Genomic DNA, 20,671 nt, shown 5'->3' with positions numbered 1-20,671 from the left:
ACTGGAAAGAAAATTATTTACAAAAGATATTATTGCTTATATAGAAAATCCTAGACAATCAACAGTAAAGTGTCTAGAATTCATGGATGAATTTAACAGTGTTTTAGAATATAGGGTCAATAGGCAAAAATTCAATTGCATTTATATTTGGTAGCATCAAATATTTGGAAAATAAATGTAAAACAAAACAATTTGAAAAAAACATCAAAAAACAAAATACATAGGAATAAACTTAATTTTTAAAAAATGCAAAATCTGTATTTTAAAAACTAGAAGACCTTGTAGAGAGAAATTTAGAAGAATGTTAATAAATGACAGATACACCATGTTCATGAATTGAAAACTCATGAACTGATATTAATTCTCCCAAAATTGATCTGTAGATGCTCAAGCCAAATCAAATCCAAGCACAATTTTTTTCTGTAGAAATAAGAAGGTTGATTACAAAAATAATATAGAGAAATGCAAAGATCTGAGTAGCCAATATACTCTTTTAAAGGAACAAAACTGAAAGATACTACATGATTTTAGGACATGTTATAAAATTACAATAACCTAGATAGTGTGGTATTGGTTGCAAAATGGGCATATAAATCCATATGTATGATAGAGAATTTAGAAATATATCTAAGTATACTAAACCATATGTACACACAGATAATATATGCTGCTGCTGCTGCTGCTAAGTTGCTTCAGTCGTGTCTGACTCTGTGCGACCCCATAGACAGAAACCCACCAGACTCCCCCATCCCTGGGATTCTCCAGGCAAGAACACTGGAGTGGGGTGCCATTGCCTTACTTACCCATATATAGTTAATTGGCTTTTGAACATTTTTTTAACAAATGGTGCTAAAGCAATTTGTTACTCACATGAAAAACAAATCAACCTCAATCACTATCTCACACCATGTAAAATTAATATGAGATAAATCATAAATCTGTATTAAAAAGATAGACTCATAAACTTTACAAAAGAACACAAAGGTGAATATCTTTGCAATTTTGAGAAGCAAGTATTTTATAGGACACAAAAATCACTAACTGTAAAAGAAAAAAATAGTGATTAATTAAGGTCTAACAGTTTTTTCAAACGCTTCTGCTTTTTAAAGAAATCATTAAGAAAATAAAAGCCAAATTATACATATGCATAAACATATATATATATGTGGCAAAGTACTTTTATCAACTTTTTATCCTACAAAACAATTTTTTCTTAATGGAAAACATGGGCATCAGACACTTTGAAAAAGAAGATGTGTGAATAATCAACAGATATATGAAAAGATGAAAGATAATTAACATCAATAAATACAAGTTTAAAACAACCAGTAAATGCAACTTCAAATTCATGGATAAAATTAAAAAGACTAATAGTGTTGGTAAGAATTTAAGCAACTGGAACTCTCATACATAGCTGGTGAAAGTGTAAACTGATACAATCACTTGAAAACAGTTTAGCAGTTTCTTTATGAGTTAAATTTGCATTTACCACATGATACGCTAATTCTGCTCTCAGATATTTACCCAAGAGAAACGAAAACATATGTCCATAGAACACTTACCCATTACAATATTATTGATAAAAGAAAAAAAAAAAAAAGGATAAACAACGCACATATTCTACCACTTGTAGAATGGACAAATTTTGGCACATTCATTAAATGCAAAACTACTTGACAGCAAAAACGAACAAACTACTAAGACACAGAAGTGTATAAATCTCAAAAAATCTCATCCTATTGAGAGGGATGATCCCAAGATGGTGGAGGAATAGGATGAGGAGACCACTTTCTACCCCACAAATTCATCAAAAGATCATTTGAATGTTGAGCAACTTCCACAGAACAACTTCTGAAGGCTGGCAGAGGACACCAGGCACCCAGAAAGGGAGCCCATTCTCTTTGAAAGGAGGTAGAACAAAATAAAAAGACAAAAATAGAGACAAAAGAGTTAGAGACAGTGACCCAACCTGGGGAGGGAGTCTAGAAGGAGAAGTTTCCACACAGTAGGAAACCCTCTCACAGGCAGGTCTGTGGGGAGTTTTGCAATCTCAGATGGCAACATAACCAGGAGAAAAAAAAAAAAAAGCCCACGGAATGGTACCTAACAGAAATGGCCAGTAGAGAGTTAGCCCAGACACTCCCGTTCACCACCAGTGAGCTCCAAACTGTGAGCAGGCTCCCAGTTGCTAACCACGTCTTCCTGGGATCCTGGACAGTTGACATCTACCAGGAGTATTGCAACCTGATATCAGCTCCCCAGAGGAGACACATGGCACACCTGAGATGGTGCTCTCTGGCACACCTGGGAAGCCAAGCGGCCAGGACCAGGGAGCTGATTAAGACACACAACCCACCTTACAAAAAAAAAAAAAAAAAAGACCTTATTTTTAAAGCAAATTTCATATATGTATTTTTTTAATTTTCTGATTAATTTTATTTTTTATTTTTATACTGTATTTTGAGAATCCAACCTCTATTCTGGATTTTCAATCTTTGCTTTTTTGTATTTGTTATCAATTTTGTACCTTTAAGAATCTAATTTTCAGTGTCCGTTTTCACTTAGGGATTTCATTATTGTCTTGATTGCTCTCTCCTCTTTTGACTCCAGCTTTTCTCCACCAGATCACCTCTATCTCCCTCCTCCCCCTTCTCTTTTCTATTAACTCTGTGAATCTCTCTGGGTGTTCCAGGCTATGGAGAGCACTTAGGGAATTGATTGCTGGCTAGACTGTTCTATCCCCTTTTGACTCCCCCTCTTCTCCTCCTGGTCACCTATATCTCCCTCTTCTCTTCTCCATGTAGTTCTGTGAATCTCTCTGGGTGTCCCTCACTGTGGAGAATTGTTTCACCTTTAACCTAGATGTTTTATCATCTGTGATGTATCAATGGAGAAGTCTTGAGGATACTGTGAGAGGGACTGAAAGCCAGAGGCAGGAGGCTTAATTCCAAAATTTGAGAACATCAGAGAACTCCTGATTCCAGGGAACATTAATAGACAAGAGCTCACCCAAAGGTCTCCATATCAACACTGAAACCAAGCTCCATCCAAGAGCCAAAAAGTTTCAGTGCAAGACATACCATGCAAAGTAAGAACACAACACTGAGCATTAAAAGACAGGCTTCCCAAAGCCATGTCAAACCCATAGACACCCAAACTCACTACTGGACACTTCATTGCACTCCAGAGAGAAGAGATCCAGCTTCACCCACCAGAACACAGACGTAAGGTACCCCAACCAGGAAACCTTGACAAGCCACTAGTCCAACACCACCCACAGGGAGCAGGCTCCACAGTAAAGAGGAACCACAAACTTCCAACGTATAGAAAGGGCACCCCAAACACAGCAATCTAAAAGAAATGAAAAGGCAAAGAAATATGCAGCAAGTAAAGGAATCTGATAAATACCCACCAAACGAAACAGAAGAGGTGGGGATAAGGAGTCTACCTGAAAAAGAATTCAGAATGATGATAGTACAGATGATCCACAACCTTGAAAACAAAATGAAGTTACTGATAAATAGATTAGAGACAAGGATTGAGAAGATGCAAGAAATATTTTAAAAGAACCTAGAAGAAATGAAGAAGAATCAATCAGTAATGAATAGTGCAATAATTGAGACCAAAAGCACTCAGAAGGGAACCAACAGGAGAATAACTTGAGCAGTGCAGAGGATAAGTGAGTTGGAAGATAGAACGGTGGAAATAAACGGAGCAGAGAGGAAAAAAGAATTAAAAGAAGTGAGGGCAACCTCAGAGAACTCTGGGACAATGTTAAATGCCCCAACATTCGAATCATAGGTGTCCCAGAAGAAGAAGACAAAAAGAAAATGGCATGAGAAAATACTTGAGGAAATAATAGTTGAAAACTTCCTTAAAATGGGCAAGGAAATAACCACCCAAGTCCAAGAAAATCAGAGACTCCCAAACAGGACAAACCAAAGGCACAACACCCCAAGACACATATTAATCAAACTAATGAAAATCAAATACAAAGAGCAAATATTCAAAGCAGCAAAGGAAAAGCAACAAGTAACACACAAGGGGATCTCCATAAGGATAATAGCTCATCTTTCAATAGAAGCTCTTCAGGCCAGTGGCTTTGTAACTGTGGCCATATGTGCATGGATTTATCTCTGGGCTTTCTATTTTGTTCCATTGATCAATATTTCTGTCTTTGGGAGAAAATAATAGCAAATGAAGCAACGGACAAACAACTAATCTCAAAAATATACAAGCAACTCCTACAGCTCAACTCCAGAAAAATAATGACCCAATCAAAAAATGGGCCAAAGAACTAAATAGACATTTCTCCAAAGAAGACATACAGATGGCTAACAAACACATGAAAAGATGCTCAACATCACTTATTATCAGAGAAATGCAAATCAAAACCACTATGAGGTACCATTTCACTCCAGTCAGAATGGCTGCAATCCATAAGTCTACAAGCAATAAATGCTGGAGAGGGTGTGGAGAAAAGGGAACTCTCTTACACTGTTGGTGGGAATGCAAACTAGTACAGCCACTATGGAGAACAGTGTGAAGATTCCTTACAAAACTGGAAATAGAACTGCCTTATGATCCAGCAATCCCACTGCTGGGCATACACACTGAGGAAACCAGAAGGGAAAGAGACACGTGTAGCCCAATGTTCATTGCAGCACTGTTTATAATAGCCAGGACATGGAAGCAACCTAGATGCCCATCAGCAGATGAATGGAGAAGAAAGCTGTGGTACATATACACAATGGAGTATTACTCAGCCATTAAAAAGAAAACATTTGAATCAGTTCTAATGAGATGGATGAAACTGGAACCTATTATACAGAGTGAAGTAAGCCAGAAAGAAAAACACCAATACAGTATACTAACGTATATATATGGAATTTAGAAAGATGGTAACAATAACCCTGTGTACGAGACAACAAAAGAGACACTGATGTATAGATCAGTCTTATGGACTCTGTGGGAGAGGGAGAGGGTGGGGAGATTTGGGAGAATAGCAGTGAAACATGTATAATATCATGTATGAAACGAGTCGCCAGTCCAGGTTCGATGCACGATACTGGATGCTTGGGGCTGGTGCACTGGGACGACCCAGAGGGATGGTATGGGGAGGGAGGAGGGAGGAGGGTTCAGGATGGGGGACACAGGTATACCTGTGGCGGATTCATTTCGATATTTGGCAAAACTAATACAATATTGTAAAATTTAAAAATAAAATAAAATTTAAAAAAAAAGAAGAAGAAGCTCTTCAGGCCAGAAGGGAATGACAGGACATACCTAAAGTGAAGAAAGAGAAAAAACTACAACCAATATTACTATACCCAGCAAGGATCTCATTCAGATATGAAGGAGAAATCAAAAACTTTACAGAGAAACAAGACCTTAGAGAATTCAGCACCACCGAACCAGCTCTTCAACAAATGCTAAAGGATCTTCTCTAAACAGGAAACACAGAAAAGGTTTATAAACTCGAACCCAAAACAACAAAATAAACGGAAATGGGATCATACTTGTCAATAATTACCTTAAATGTAAATGCGTTGAATGCCCCAACCAAAAGACAAAGACTGGCTGAATGGATACAAAAACAAGACCCCTATATATGATATTTATAAGAGACCCACCTCAAACCAAGGGACACATACAGACTGAAAGTGAAGGACTGGAAAAGATATTTCATGCAAATGGAGGCCAAAAGAAAGCAGGAATAGCAATACTCATCAGATAAAATAGACTTTGAAATAAAGACCATGCAATGAGACAAAGAAGGACACTACATAATGATCAAAGGATCAATCCAAGAAGAAGATATATATAACAATTAAAAATATATATGCACCCAACATAAGAGCCCCTCAATACACAAGGCAAATGCTAACAAGTATGAAAGGGGAAATTAACAGCAGCACAGTAATAGTGAGAGACTTTAATACCACACTCATACCTATGGATAGATCAACCAAATAGAAAATTAGCAAGAAAACACAAGGTTTTTTTAATGATGTAATGGACCAATTAAAGGTAATTGATATCTACAGGGCATTTCACCCCAAAACAATGAATTTCACCTTTTTCTCAGGTGCACACAGAACATTCTCCAGGACAGATCACATCCAGGGCCATAAATCTAGCCTTGGTAAATTCAAAAACATTGAAATCATTTCAAGCATCTTTTCTGATCATAATGTAAGATTACATGTTAACTATAGGGGAAAAAAAAACTATTAAAAATACAAACATATGGAGGCTAAACTAAACTCTTCTGAATAATCAACAAATCGCAGAAGAAATAAAAAAGGAAATCATAATATACATACAAACAAATGAAAATAAAACACGACAACCCAAAACATATGGAATTCAGTAAAAGCAGTGTTAAGAGGAAGGTTCATAGCAATACAAGCTTACCTAAAGAAACAAGAGAAACATCAAATAAATAATCTAACTTTCCACCTAAAGCAACTAGAAAAAGAAGAAATGAAGAACCTCAAAGTTAGCAGAAGGAAAGAAATCATAAAAATCAAGAGCAGAAATAATGAAAAAGAAAAGACACTAAAGCAAAAATCAACTAAACCAAAAGCTGGTTCTTTGAGAAGATAAATAAAATAGACAAACCATTAGCCAGACTCATCAAGAAAAAATGGGAGAAGAATCAAATCAATAAAATTAGAAATGAAAATGGAGAAATCACAACAGACAACACAGAAATACAAAGGATGTTAAGAAACTACTATCTGCAATTAAATACCAATAAAACGGACAACTTAGAAGAAATGGACGAATTCATAGAAAAGTAATACCTACCAAAACTGAACCAGGAAAAAGTGGAAAATCTTAACAGACCCATCACAAGCACTGTAATCGAAACTGTAATCAAAAATCGTCCAACAAACAAAAGCCCAGGACCAGACGACTTCAGTTGAAGTCTACCAAAAAGAGGAGATAACACCTACCTTACTCAAACTCTTCCAGAGAATTGCAGAGGAAGGTCAATTCCCAAGCTCATTCTATGAGAGCATCATCACCTTAACACCAAAACCAGACAAAGATACCACCAAAAAAAGAAAACTACAGGCCAATGTCACTGAGAACACAGATGCAAAAATCCTCAACAAAATTCTAGTAAACAGAATCCAACAATATGTTTAAAAGAGCATACATCATGACCAAGTGGGCTTTATCCCAGGGATGCAAGGATTCTTCAATATTCACAAGTCAATCACCATATTAACACATCACATTAACAAATTGAAAGATAAAAACCACATGATCATCTCAATAGATGCAGAGAAAGCCTTTGACAGAATTCAACACCCATTTATGATTAAAAAAAAAAAAAAAAAACTCTCCAGAAAGCAGGCCTAGAAGGAATATACCTAAACATAATAGAAGCCATATATGACAAACCCACAGAAAACATTATTCTCAATGGCGAAAAATTGAAAGTGTTTCCTCTGAAGTCAGGAAGAAGACAAGGGTGCCCACTCTCACCACTACTATTTAAGATAGTTTCAGAAGTCTTAGCCATAGCAATCAGAAAAGAAAAAAATAAAAGAATCCAGATTGGAAAAGAAGAAGCAAAACTCTATTTTCAGATGACATGATCCTCTACATAAAAAACCCTAAAGACACCACCAGAAAATTACTAGAGCTAATCAATGAATATAGTAAAGTAGCAGGATATAAAATTAATACACAGAAATCCCTTGCATTCCCATACACTAACAATGAGAAAACAGAAAGATAAAGTAAGGAAACAATCCCATTTACCATTGCAATGAAAAGAATAAAATACTTAGGGATAAATTCACTTAAAGAAACAAAAGACCTATATACAGAAAACTATATAATGCTGATGTAAGAAATCAAAGATGATACAAATAGATGGAGAAATATACCATGTTCGTGGATTGGAAGAATCAGTATAGTGAAAATGAGTATACTATCCAAAGCAATCTATAAATTCATTGCAATCCCTATAAAGCTACCAACAGTATTTTTCACAGAACTAGAGTAAATAATTTCATAATTTTTATGGAAACATAAAAGCCTCAAATAGCCAAAGCAACCCTGAGAAAGAAGGATGGAAGTGGAAGAATCAACCTTCCTGACTTCAGACTATACTACAAAGCTACAGTCATAAAGACAGTATGCTGCTGGCACAAAGAAAGAAGTATAAATCAATGGAACAAAATAGAAAGCCCAGAGATAAATCCACACACTTATGGACACCCTATCTTTGACAAAGGAGGCAAGAATATACAATGGAGAAACGACAATCTCTTCAACAAGTGGTGCTGGGAAAACTGGTCAACCACCTGTAAAAGAATGAAACTAGAACACTTTCTAATACCATACACAAGAATAAATTCCAAATGGATTAAAGATCTAAATGTAAGACCAGAAACTATAAAACTCCTAGAGGAAAAAATAGGCAGAACACTCGACGACATAAATCAAAGCAAGATCCTCTATAACCCACGACCCAGAGTAATGGAAATAAAATCAAAAATTAACAAATGGGACCTAATTAAACTTAAAAGCTTTGGCACAGAGAAGAAATCTATAAGCAAGGTGAAAAAACAACCTTCAAAATGGGAGAAAATAATACCAAATGAAACAACTGACAAAGAATTAATCTCCAAAATATACAAGCAGCTCCTGCAGCTCCATACCAGAAAAATAAATGATTGGATCAAAAATGGGCCAAAGAACTACACAGACATTTCTCCAAATAAGACATACAGATGGCTAACAAACACATGAAAAGATTCTAAACATCACTCATTATCAGAGAGATCCAAACCAAAACCACAACAAAGTACCATTTCATGCCAGTCAGAATGGCTGCTATCCAAAAATCACAAACAATAAATGCTGGAGAGGGTGTGGAGAAAAGGGAAACCTCTTACACTGTTGGTGGGAATGCAAACTACTACAGCCACTATGGAGAACAGTGTAGCGATTACTTAAAATAGAACTGCCATATGACCCAGCAATCCCACTGGTGGGCATACACCCTGATGAAACCATTATGAAGGAGACACGAGTACCTCAGTGTCCATTGCAGCACAGTTTACAATAGCTAGGACTTGGAAGCAACTTAGATGTTCATCAGCAGATGAATGGATAAGAAAGCTGTGGTACATATACACAATGGAATATTACTCAGCTATTAAAAAGAATGCACTTGAATGAGGTGGATGAAACTGGAGCCTATTATACTGAGTGAAGTAAGTCAGAAAGAAAAACACCAGTACAGTATATTAATGCATATATATGGAATTTAGAAAGATGGTAATGATGACCCTTTATGCAAGACAGCAAACGAGACACAGATGTAAAGAACAGACTTTTGAACTCTGTTAGAGAAGGCAAGGGTGGGTTAATTCAGGAGAATAGCACTGAAACATGTATATTACCATATATGAAACAGATCACCAGTCCAGGTTTGATGCATGAAACAGAGCACTCAAAACAGGTGCACTGGGACAACCAGAGAGATGAGATGGAGAGGGAGGTGGGAGGGTGGGAGAGGGTTTCAAGACAGGGGGACACATGTACACCTATGGCTGATTCATGTCAATATATGGCAAAAACCACTATACTGTGTAAAGTAATTAGACTTCATTTAAAATAAATAAAAATTTTAAAAAACAATTTTTAAAAATCCTATTGAAATAAAAAATAATATATAAAAGAGAGGACTGACTAGGCATAAGAGAGAGGAAATTGTATAGTAGTGAAAAGTATTTGTTATGTTAACTGGGATAGTTTTGTTGCTTGGGTACTTACAATTATTAGAACATATTGAACTGTACACTTCAAATTTATTTGCCATCAAATGAACAAATTTTATCTCAAAAAAAAAAAAACTGGCAGCTGTAAGACTACTGTTAGTAGCCTTATACACGTTTTGTACACAAAATGATAAGTCACACAGATTCCCTTCAAGAAAGAGCTTGTTACCCAGCTGTGGAGAGTACATCTCTCAGCCCTTGGCAACCAAGCCAATGTATGAAGGATGTGACTTGACCAACATCCTAGCCTTTCTGAGGCAGCCGGCATTCGCTGACTGAACGCAGTGGAAGAATAAAGATCCAACCATTTTGGCCTGACCTAGGCCTCATCTCACTCCCTTATTTCCCCCTACAACACACACACTGCTACACCTCTTCCCCCAACGGTGTTGGCCACCACCCTGATAACTGTGATGCTTCCTCCACCCAATTCCTCCTCCTTCCTTTTGCAGGTGATGATCTCTGACACATATCTTTCACACTGAACTCCATCTCCTTATCTACTTCCAGAGAGATCAACTTGTGATAATTCACTTTGGCAACACTGTGAGTGGCACTTTGGCATCGCATACCTGTGGAGTTTCTCTAGGAAGTATCTTAGCCACATGCCTCAAAATCCTTGCCTTGGGTATGTTTCACCTAGCTTTACTCAGCAGAATGTGAACAGTCCTTCCAGAGGGTCTTCCTAAAAACTGAAGCATAACTTTTTATCTCTTCTGATAGTATGTTGGAATCTTTTCAAGCTGTTCTGCCTCTATTCAGTCAGGATAGCAGGAAACAGATGGCACACTCAAGTTGGTGAACTGGGAAAAAGAAACAGAAAAGATTATTTATATAGGTTGGGTAGGCCATATGGAAATCAGTGAAAGATAATTCAGTATCTAGAGTCTAACACCAACAGGATGTCCTAAGAAACTCCCACTGGGCCTGAAAGTGTGGAAAAGAGGCATGGTAATTGGAATCAGAGAGATTGTGTGCAAAGAGCTCCTAAGAGAATTTTCCTGCGAATTACCACATTTTGTTAATAATTTATAATTATTACATAGTTTCAGAAAAATGAGTAAAATATTTCTAATTCTACTTTAAAACTCCTAAATAATTATTTGGTCAGTATTGTATGCCAGTTATTTCATTCATTCATTCAACAAATATATATTGAATATATACTATGCCAGGAATACATTTAGCCATAAATTTATAATTATAAATTTATTTAGCCATAAATTTATAATCATATTCAAATTACATTTAGGTGGCAGTCTAAGGTTTCTGTAATTACTGAATACTTTTACCACTTGACACATCCATACTACCCATGTATATCCTTGAATGAAGGCACATTTACCCAGCAGGATTTTATATTATAATTAACTTCTGGTGGAATTATTTTGTGTGCTCAGTTGCTTCAGTAGTGTCTGACTCTGTGCGGCCCTATGGACTGTAGGCCTCCAGGCTCCTCTGTCCATGGGATTCTCCAGGCAAGAATATTGCAGTGGGTGCCATTCCCTTCTCCAGGGGATCTTCCTGACCCAGGGATCAAACATGTATCTCTTGTAGCTTCTGCACTGCTGGCAGATTTTTCACCCCAGAAGCCCACTGTGGAATTGTTACACTAAGTTACTATTGTTGACACACTAAAATATATCTTTATGAATGATTTGTGTGAGTAATCAAGTACATTTCTGGTTTAGGGTGAAAAAGTACTATATAATAAAATAGTCAATGCATAGAGGCAAACAACAGGGAACAGAATTATTCAAACATGTACTTTGAAAATTAAAGTCACATTCACTATTAAAATAGTGAAAACCTAAAAAGTCTGTGCATCTTTTGGGTCCTCCAGGAAACAGATGCCCAGGAGAAGGTAGACAAACAAGAGGCTTTCAGTTAACTCACTTCAATTGCGTCCAACTCTTTGTGACCCCATGGACTGTAGCCACTAGGCTCCTCTGTCCATAGAATTCTCCAGGCCTAGAGAATACTGGAGTGAGTTGTCATTTCCTTCTCTAGGGGATCTTCCCAACCCAGGGATCAAACCAGCATCTCTTATGTCTCCTGAGGAGAGTTCTTTACTACTAGAACCACCTGGGAAGCCCTTACTGAAAGTACAGTTCAGTTCAGTCACTTAGTCGTGTCCAACTCTTTGTGACCCCATGGACTGCAACATGCCAGGCTTCCCTGTCCATCACCAACTCACAGAACTTACTCAAACTCATGTCTATCGAGTCAGTGATGCCATCCAATAAACTCATATTCTGTCATCCCCTTCTCCTCCTGCTTTCAATCTTTCCCAGCATCAGGGTCTTCTACAGTGAGTCAGTTTTTCACATCAGGTGACCAAAGTATTGGAGTTTCAGCTTCAGCATCAGTCGTTCCAATGAATGCCCAGGACTGATTTCTTTTAGGATAGACTGGTTGGATCTCCCTGCAGTCCAAGGGACTCTCAAGAGTCTTCTCCAACACCACAGTTCAAAAGCATCAATTCTTTGGTGCTCAGCTTTCTCTATAGTCAAACTCTCACATTCATACATGACTACTGGAAATACCATGGCTTTGACTAGAAGGACCTTTGTTGGCAAAGTAATGTCCTTGCTTTTTAATATGCTGTCTAGGTTGGTCATAGCTTTTCTTTCAAGAAGCAAGCGTCTTTTAATTTCATGACTGCAGTCACTATCTGCAGTGATTTACTACAAGTAGTATCTATGAAAATTAAGGGGAAAGGAAATAGGAGTAGATAAGGAAATTCTTCAGACTGTAATACAGTTCTGAAATCTCTGCCATTAAAGCAATATTATCTGCTTAACTGAGGTTGTTGCTGTTTCTCCCAGCAATCTTGATTCCAGCTTGTGATTCATCCAGCCCAGCATTTCATATGATAGACTCTGCATGTAGAGCTTCCCTTGTGGCTCAGCTGGTAAAAAATCCACCTGCAATGTGGGAGACCTGGGTTTGATCCCTGGGTTGGGAAGATCCCCTGGAGAAGGTAAAGGCTATCCACTCCACTATTCTGGCCTGAAGAATTCAAGAGTTGGACACAACTGAGCAATTTTCACACATAATCATTAACATAGAGCCTAAGAAAAGCATACCAATGAGTAAGATGTATTACTGTGCTGTGTAATCATTAGCTCCAGACCTAAAGAAAGGCCAGGCCTTGAGTGAGATATATTGTTGCTATATCAACACAGGGAGTAAAAGAAACATGTCCTACCTGACTAAGGCAAACAAATGTCTAAAAGAATGTTTGCCTCTTCCTCCCTTAAGGGCCTTGGACTTCTGATCAACCTGCCTAAGCTTTAACTCTCTCAGTATCATGGGTCAGACAAATAATATGGCCTAGGCAGCAGAGCTAATCACAGCAGAGCCTGGTCTTAATGTGGAAACAATTCCTGCCTGGGTCCTACTCAAATCTGGCAGCCTTCTGGGTCACTCAGCAAATGGTCTAGAATACAACTACTGAGTGTGGAATGTGCTGCCCTCAAAACCCAAAGAGAAATGGACCCTATGTTTCTTTGTAGTAGAGGATGCAAGATGCTGCAAATTATCTTTCATATTGGAGTAGGTGTTCCAGCATGACCCTGAGCACTGGATCTCTAAGATTTTCTTGAATGGCACATTATGGAATCTTTGAATATTTTGTTTCCCATTCAACGTAACTTTTTTACTGTGATCTCCAGCATGCTGGCCACATCTTGTTTATCTGGCTTAATCAACATGATGTCACCAATTTAATGGATTGATGTGATATTCTTAGGATGTTCAGATGGCCCAGATCTCTTTTGACCATATTGTGACAGAAAGCCCTATGGCAAAACTCATGTAAATTTTTGCTCATTCCCAGTGAATGCAGTTTCTGATACTTTTTTTCTGACTGGGAGAGAAAAGAACATATTTACCAAATCAGTGTCTGCATACCATGTGCCCAAGACCTTATTAACATACTGTTGCTATGATTCCACAGGCAGCATAGCAGCCAGAGTGGGTACCAATACTTAGTTGAGCTTGTAGTAATCTATAATCTCTTCTGAGAATCCTTCCAACTGCTGCAGGAAAGAAACAGGTAAATTAAAGAGATAGATGAAGGGCACCACCACCCTTGCATCTTTATGATCCTTAGCGGCGGAAATAATCTCTGCCATATCGCCTGAAATATGCAATGATTATTTTATCTTAGCAGAAGGTAGAGGTTGGAGAGGAATGCATACAGTTTTAAAGGTTCCCACTTTGGCTTCCCCGCTATAGGATAAGGCCTAGAGAATAGCAGTTACATCAGCTGCTATGTATATCAATGCCATTAATACATTCCTAAACCAAGGAAATGGTCATGAGACTCCCAGTCTTGGACTCAGTAGGCCTGATGGAAACTGAAACTTGGCCACTACTCCATTTACTGCCCAGAATGGAGCCACAGTGATGCTCCTGGTCTCCAGATATCAACATCAACCCAAATTCTGTGTCCAAGATTCCTCAGAACATCTAGTGCACTGTCATCCAAGTAAATAGCCATACGTCCCTTCAGGAAAAGATCAGAAGAATCAACATAGTATATGTTTTGTTTTAGAATTTCTAGGGGTATGCTGGCCAGATTTAACAACAACAAAAAAAAAGGACACAATTAAATTTGAATTTCAGATAAGAAATGAATAATATTTAGCCAAAATACTTTCCAAGTATTGTATAGAACATGCTTATACTAAAACGCTGTTGTTTATCTGAAATTCAAATTTAACTAGGCATCCAGTATTTTAGTTAACAACTCTATCCTGACCACCTCTTCAGTCAACAGATTCCAGATCTGAGAAATGGATTGAGTCCAGGTCTTGAGCAAGATACTCTTTTGGAGCAGGGAGTAACTGACTTCAGTCTCCTGCTTATGTATTTTTGTCTTCTGCCTTTAGCATGTGCGGTTAAACCTGTTTTTCCCTTGGTGACATCATGTACTTTAATCATCTTTGCAATTCCTTCAAGGTCAAGCCATTTTGATGACTCCCCTTCAACCTTACTGGGCTTCCCTAATGGTTTAGATGGTAAAGAATTTGCCTGCAATGTAGGAGACCTGCGTTTGATCCCTGGGTCAAGAAGATTCCCTAGAGAAGGGAATGAAAACCACTTCAGTATTCTTGCCTGGAGAATTCCATGGACAGAGGAGTCTGGCAGGTTACAGTCCATGGGGTCACAAAGAATTGGACATGACTGAATGACTAACACACAAACACACTTCAACCTTACTGACTCTTATGATAATTGTGACTGCTCAGCTTCTGGAAGCTAACCACCAACAACCTCTTTTGCTTTGTGGCCCTGTCATTTCCACTGCAGTTAATAAGTCCAGCTCTGTGACCAATTTTTCTACTGTTAACCTTGGCCTGCAGAGAAATCACCACAGCACTTTCACTTGATACTGATTTCTCTCGATACATTCCTGATTGTAAATGCATCCCTTGGGCCCTTCAGTGAAATAAAATAATTCCTTGTTGGATCTTTTGGTATCACAAAACATCCATTTCCACATGCCTCTTTTTCTGCATCTTTTAATATGTTCCTACAGAGTGTCAATTACAATATTGAATACTATTTACTCTATTACAAAATCAGGTGAAGGGGTGGATATATTTTCACTCCAAAGTTACTTAGAGTATGCTACCAGTGGTTGGCAATGAGATTATAGGAAATTTTTTTTCCTTCACGCCTTTATATATTTTATAAAATATTTTTTCAGAATTAGAAAAATAATTTTTAACACTTAAGTTTACCAGTTTATTATAAAGGATATTATAAAAGATACAAATGTTCAGCTAGATGAAAAGGCACAGAGGGTGAGGATTAAAGGATTAAAGGCATTTAGGGTGAACCAACATCAATAACCTCAGATATGCAGATGACACCACCCTTATGGCAGAAAGTAAAGAGGAACTAAAAAGCCTCTTGATGAAAGTGAAAGAGGAGAGTGAAAAAGTTGGCTTAAAGCTCAACATTCAGAAAACAAAGATCACGGCATCTGGTCCCATCACTTCATGGGAAATAGATGGGGAAACAGTGGAAACAGTGTCAGACTTTGTTTTTTTGGGCTCCAAAATCACTGCAGATGGTGATTGCAGCCATGAAATTAAAAGACGCTTACTCCTTGGAAGGAAAGTTACGACCAACATAGATAGCATATTCAAAAGCAGAGACCTTGCTTTGCCAACAAAGGTCCGTATAGTCAAGGCTATGGTTTTTCCAGTGGTCATGTATGGAGGTGAGAGTTGGACTGTGAAGAAAGCTGAGTGCCAAAGAATTGATGCTTTTGAACTGTGGTGTTGGAGAAGACTTAAGAGTCCCTTGGACTACTAGGAGATCTAACCAGTCCATCCTAAAGGAGATCAGTCCTGGGTGTTCTTTGGAAGGAATGATGCTAAAGCTGAAACTCCAATACTTTGGCCACCTGATGCGAAGAGTTGACTCATTGGAAAAGACTCGGATGCTGGGAGGGATTGGGGGCAGGAGGAGAAGGGGACGACGGAGGATGAGATGGCTGAATGACATCACCAACTCGATGGACATGAGTTTGAGTGAACTCCAGGAGCTGATGATGGACAGGGAGGCCTGGCGTGCTGCAATTCATGGGGTCGCAAAGAGTCAGACATGACTGAGCAACTGAACTGAACTGAACTGAACTGAACCTCCCTGATGGAGAAGGCAATGGCAACCCACTCCGGTACTCTTGCCTGGAAAATCCCATGGAAGGAGCAGCCTGGTAGGCTGTGGTCCATGCAGTCGCTCGAAGAGTCGGACACAACTGAGCGACTTCACTTTCACTTTCATGCATTGGAGAAGGAAATGGCAACCCACTCCAGTGTTCTTGCCTGGAGAATCCCAGGGACGGGGGAGCCTGGTGGGCTGCCGTCTATGGGGTCGCACAGAGTCGAACACGACTGAAGCAACTTAGCAGTAGCAGCAACCCTCCCCCCCTAACACAGGTGTGTTCACCAACCCAGAAACTCTCTTAACTCTATAGCTTAAATATTTTTATGAAAGCTTTGTCACGTGTAAGCATGATAGTTTACTAGCTCATTCTCCAGCCCCTCTCCCTTCCCCTGAGGTCAAGCGTAATGCTGAAAGTTCACACCTTGTTCTTGCCAGTGACAAGATCTTGTGCTGACACTAACTAGGGAGCCCCAGTCACCAGTCATCTCATTAGCTTACAAAAAGCATTCTTTTGAAAATGGTGATAAGGAAAATAATTTTTAATATTTTATTTAAAAATTATTTTTAATTATTTTTTAAAAATTTTAAAAATTAAGAACATTGGAAAAGATACAGAACACCTTTGAGCAGCATTGAAGCATTTTTTTACATTGTCAGTTACTATGATAATGCCGAGTTTCAGGTACTTTATAGACTGAAGCAGTTTGATGGGCATAAGTACAAGAGATGTGCAAAAAAAAAAAAAAACAACCCAAGAGATCATTTGTGACACTGCTGTATAGAAGCTAAAAACTTAAATGCCCACCAAACTGAAGTAGAATTTTTTAAATTAGAGCCAGACTACAATTCTCAGAAAATTGAATCAGTTTTATTCTTATCTGGAATTACATCACAACTTCTCCCATTTTAACAGGACTAAATTAATCTGGACTCTGAAAGTAAAAGATAGGCAGAGCTTTTTAAATTTTATGCCATATGAACAAATTCCCTATTGATGATTTTTTTTTCACATTATAGCTCTAAATTCATGATTTGAAAACATACTGTTTGGCACAGTATTGACTATATTTTTCCTTAAAATACTGTATTTAATAGGTTCAGAAAAATGGAAGATGCTCTCTGCTTTACCTCCCATACCAAATACCAGTAGAAACTCTTTTTTTCAGACACTCATCTTTATAATGTAATGTGTCCAAGTTACCATACAAATACACTAAGAGAATCAGAAAACGAATGAGGGGGCCTGTGCCAGAATCATGTAGCCACTGCCTTTCTCCTGGGCCATTCTTCTTAGGAGTCTGTAACAGCCAGACCCTATTGCATCAGTCTCCAACACATAATGGCATTCATTACAGCCGATATCAAAGCACAAGCAATCACAGACATGCTGCACAATACCCCTCTCTTGCTTTTCATAAGCCTGAATCAGTCACCCCAGTGTGTTAGTTCTCCTCAAAATAAAAATGTCTCCAGGGACTTTCCTGGTGGCCCAGTGGCTGGGACTCCATACTCCCAGTGCAGGGGCCATGGGTTCAATCCCTGGTCAGGGAACTAGATCCCACATATTGAAACTAAAATGTTCACATGCAGCAGCTGAAAGATCAGCATGCTGCAATAAAGGTGGAAGATTCCATGTGACCCAACCAAGACCAGGCGCAGCCAAATAAATTATTTTTTAAATTACCCGAGGACTGATATTTTTTTAAGAAAATGCCTCCAGAACCTGCCCTCTTTATTCCATCCCTATCATTACAGTTACTGCAGTGTAAGGTTTTGGAGTTAGACATTTTGGGGTTCCAGTTTTAGTTCTCACGTACGAGTCTTGAATAAGTTACTTAACCTCTTTGAGAAGTTACATAGCCTGGATTTCATTATCTGTAAAATGAAAATATCTCTTATATGGCATATTTATAAAAATAAAAGATTATGTGCAGTAAGTACTTAGCATTATGCTGCTGCTGATAAGTTGCTTCAGTCATGTCCAACTCTGTGCGACCCCATAGATGGCAGCCCACCAGGCTCCCCCATCCCTGGGATTCTCCAGGCAAGAATACTGGAGTGGGTTGCCATTTAGTAGTATAAAGTAGCTGCTTGATAAAAGTGGTGGTTTACTTTGTTCCATCCCTTAATGTCTAATCTAACCTTTACTATATGATATCCTTCTAATGGGACTCTTTGCCTTCTTTTTTCCTCTTCATTCTAATCCTCTCTATTTTTGCCAAAACTTCTATATTAAAAAAAAAATTAATCACACCATATCCCCTTTGAAAAATTATGTCACATTATTTATAAGATCAACTCTCAAATTCCTAGCTCACCATAAAATGTCTTTATGGTTTGGCTCCCATTTTTCCACTCCTCTCATTATTTGAGCCAAAGACAACCTTTAAATATCCATTATATGTCAGGTATAGTGGATGTGGTGGGTAGCAAGACTCACATGACCCATAGTCATAGAGCTTATTTAACAGTCTCCATTATGTTAACTCTTTCCTGAACAGATGGTGATTTATTCACCATACAGTTTAAAATGAGGAAAGGGATCAAATCTGATTGAAGGAGAACTCAGAGGAAAGGCAGGGAAAATTGAAATGTTAATTCAACCTCTGGTTTTAGTTTAACACTAGCAGGAGAGAAAAGTTGCCAATGGAGCCAATGAAGCCAATGGAACTATGCACAGCTGGAGGAGAGTTCAAGTCCCTTAGAAGTGATTATCAGACAGACCTTCTAGACCAACTGTCATTAGGGCAGGGTCTTAAAGGTAGGTAGAATTTCTACAACTAGAGGAGGTGGAATGTATTTCCAACTGAGAAGAGCATCCAGCCAGGCCAATCATCTTGTCAGTCAAGTTTGAAGTTACTATCAAAGAAACAGAGTGTTCAAATGATAATGTCTAGGTTTATTTACCCATAGGAAATCTAGTTATCTTAAAACAATCATCCTCAAACTTTTTGTGAGTCAGCATCACTTGGGTTCATTGAAGTATACTAAGTTCTGAGCCTGTTTTTACCAGTTTTTCCAGGTAATTCTGATATGCACAAAATATTGAGAACCAGTGTCCTTAAAGAGCTGAGCCAATGCTTTCCAAAGCATGGTAAATGCAGCAGCATCACCTAGAAGCTGGTTACAAAAGCAGGAAATGAAAACCCACCATATCTACTGAATGTTTATGTATTAATAAGATCCTCAGGTGACTTATATGAACCTTTAAGTCTAACCTTTCAGTCTAAACCCTAGCTTCACCCTAGGAACTTAAAAATTACTGATACGTGGATCTCATCCTCAGATTCTTACTTAATTTGTATGGAAGTGACCTGGATGTGAGTTTTAAATGCTTCCTAGATAATTCTAAAAGGCAATAAAATTTACAAATCATGGATCTAAGCAATTTTCAGGCTTTCCTGATTCTTTATAAGTATACTAAACTAATATGGGCTCCTTGATAGTTTTTAATAGTCCCATAAAGACAAAAGAAATCTGAAGAAATTTCAGTTAATTATAAAATATTAGAACAGATTAATCTTTCACTAACTTCATATTACAAACCCATACACATGCTTAGTTTATATGTTATAGAAGGAAGCAATAAGAATAAAACTATGTATCATATGTGTAAGCTCTTCTAGTTATCAAAGTGCTCAGATATTAAACTTAGCAGCTCACTGCAAAAGTTTCTGTTGCTTAATTCATAGGGAAATTGATTGGGAAAAAAATAGGAGGGTTCCCTTAACCAGTAGGGTTGTGATATTTAAAAGAGGGTATTTTGAACCTTAGAAATCAATAATACTTGCATATAGACCATGTTCATATTGTTGAAATATATAATTTAGTTTGATTTTGCAATTAAAGACCCACTACAACAACAACAACAACAAAAAAGCTTATTCTAATTGTTCTTTACCAGCTGAGCCACAAGGGAAGCCCAAGAATACTGGAGTGAGTAGCCTATCCCTTCTCCAATGGATTTTCCTGACCCAGGAATTGAACCAGGGTCTCCTGCATTGCAGGCTGATTCTTTACCATCTGAGCTATCAGGAAAGCCCTATTCTAATGATACTATACATTTTAAAATTCATAAAATTCACCATCACAATATTGAGTCTATCGTTGATTAACATAGCTTCTCTGTAATAGTTTAGGGGTTTTTTCATGTTTTAAATAAAATTTTATAAATT

This window comes from Bos indicus, chromosome 15, assembly GCF_029378745.1.
Source record: "Bos indicus isolate NIAB-ARS_2022 breed Sahiwal x Tharparkar chromosome 15, NIAB-ARS_B.indTharparkar_mat_pri_1.0, whole genome shotgun sequence".
Classification (NCBI taxonomy): domain Eukaryota; kingdom Metazoa; phylum Chordata; class Mammalia; order Artiodactyla; family Bovidae; genus Bos; species Bos indicus.
This window is presented reverse-complemented; position numbering follows the sequence as displayed.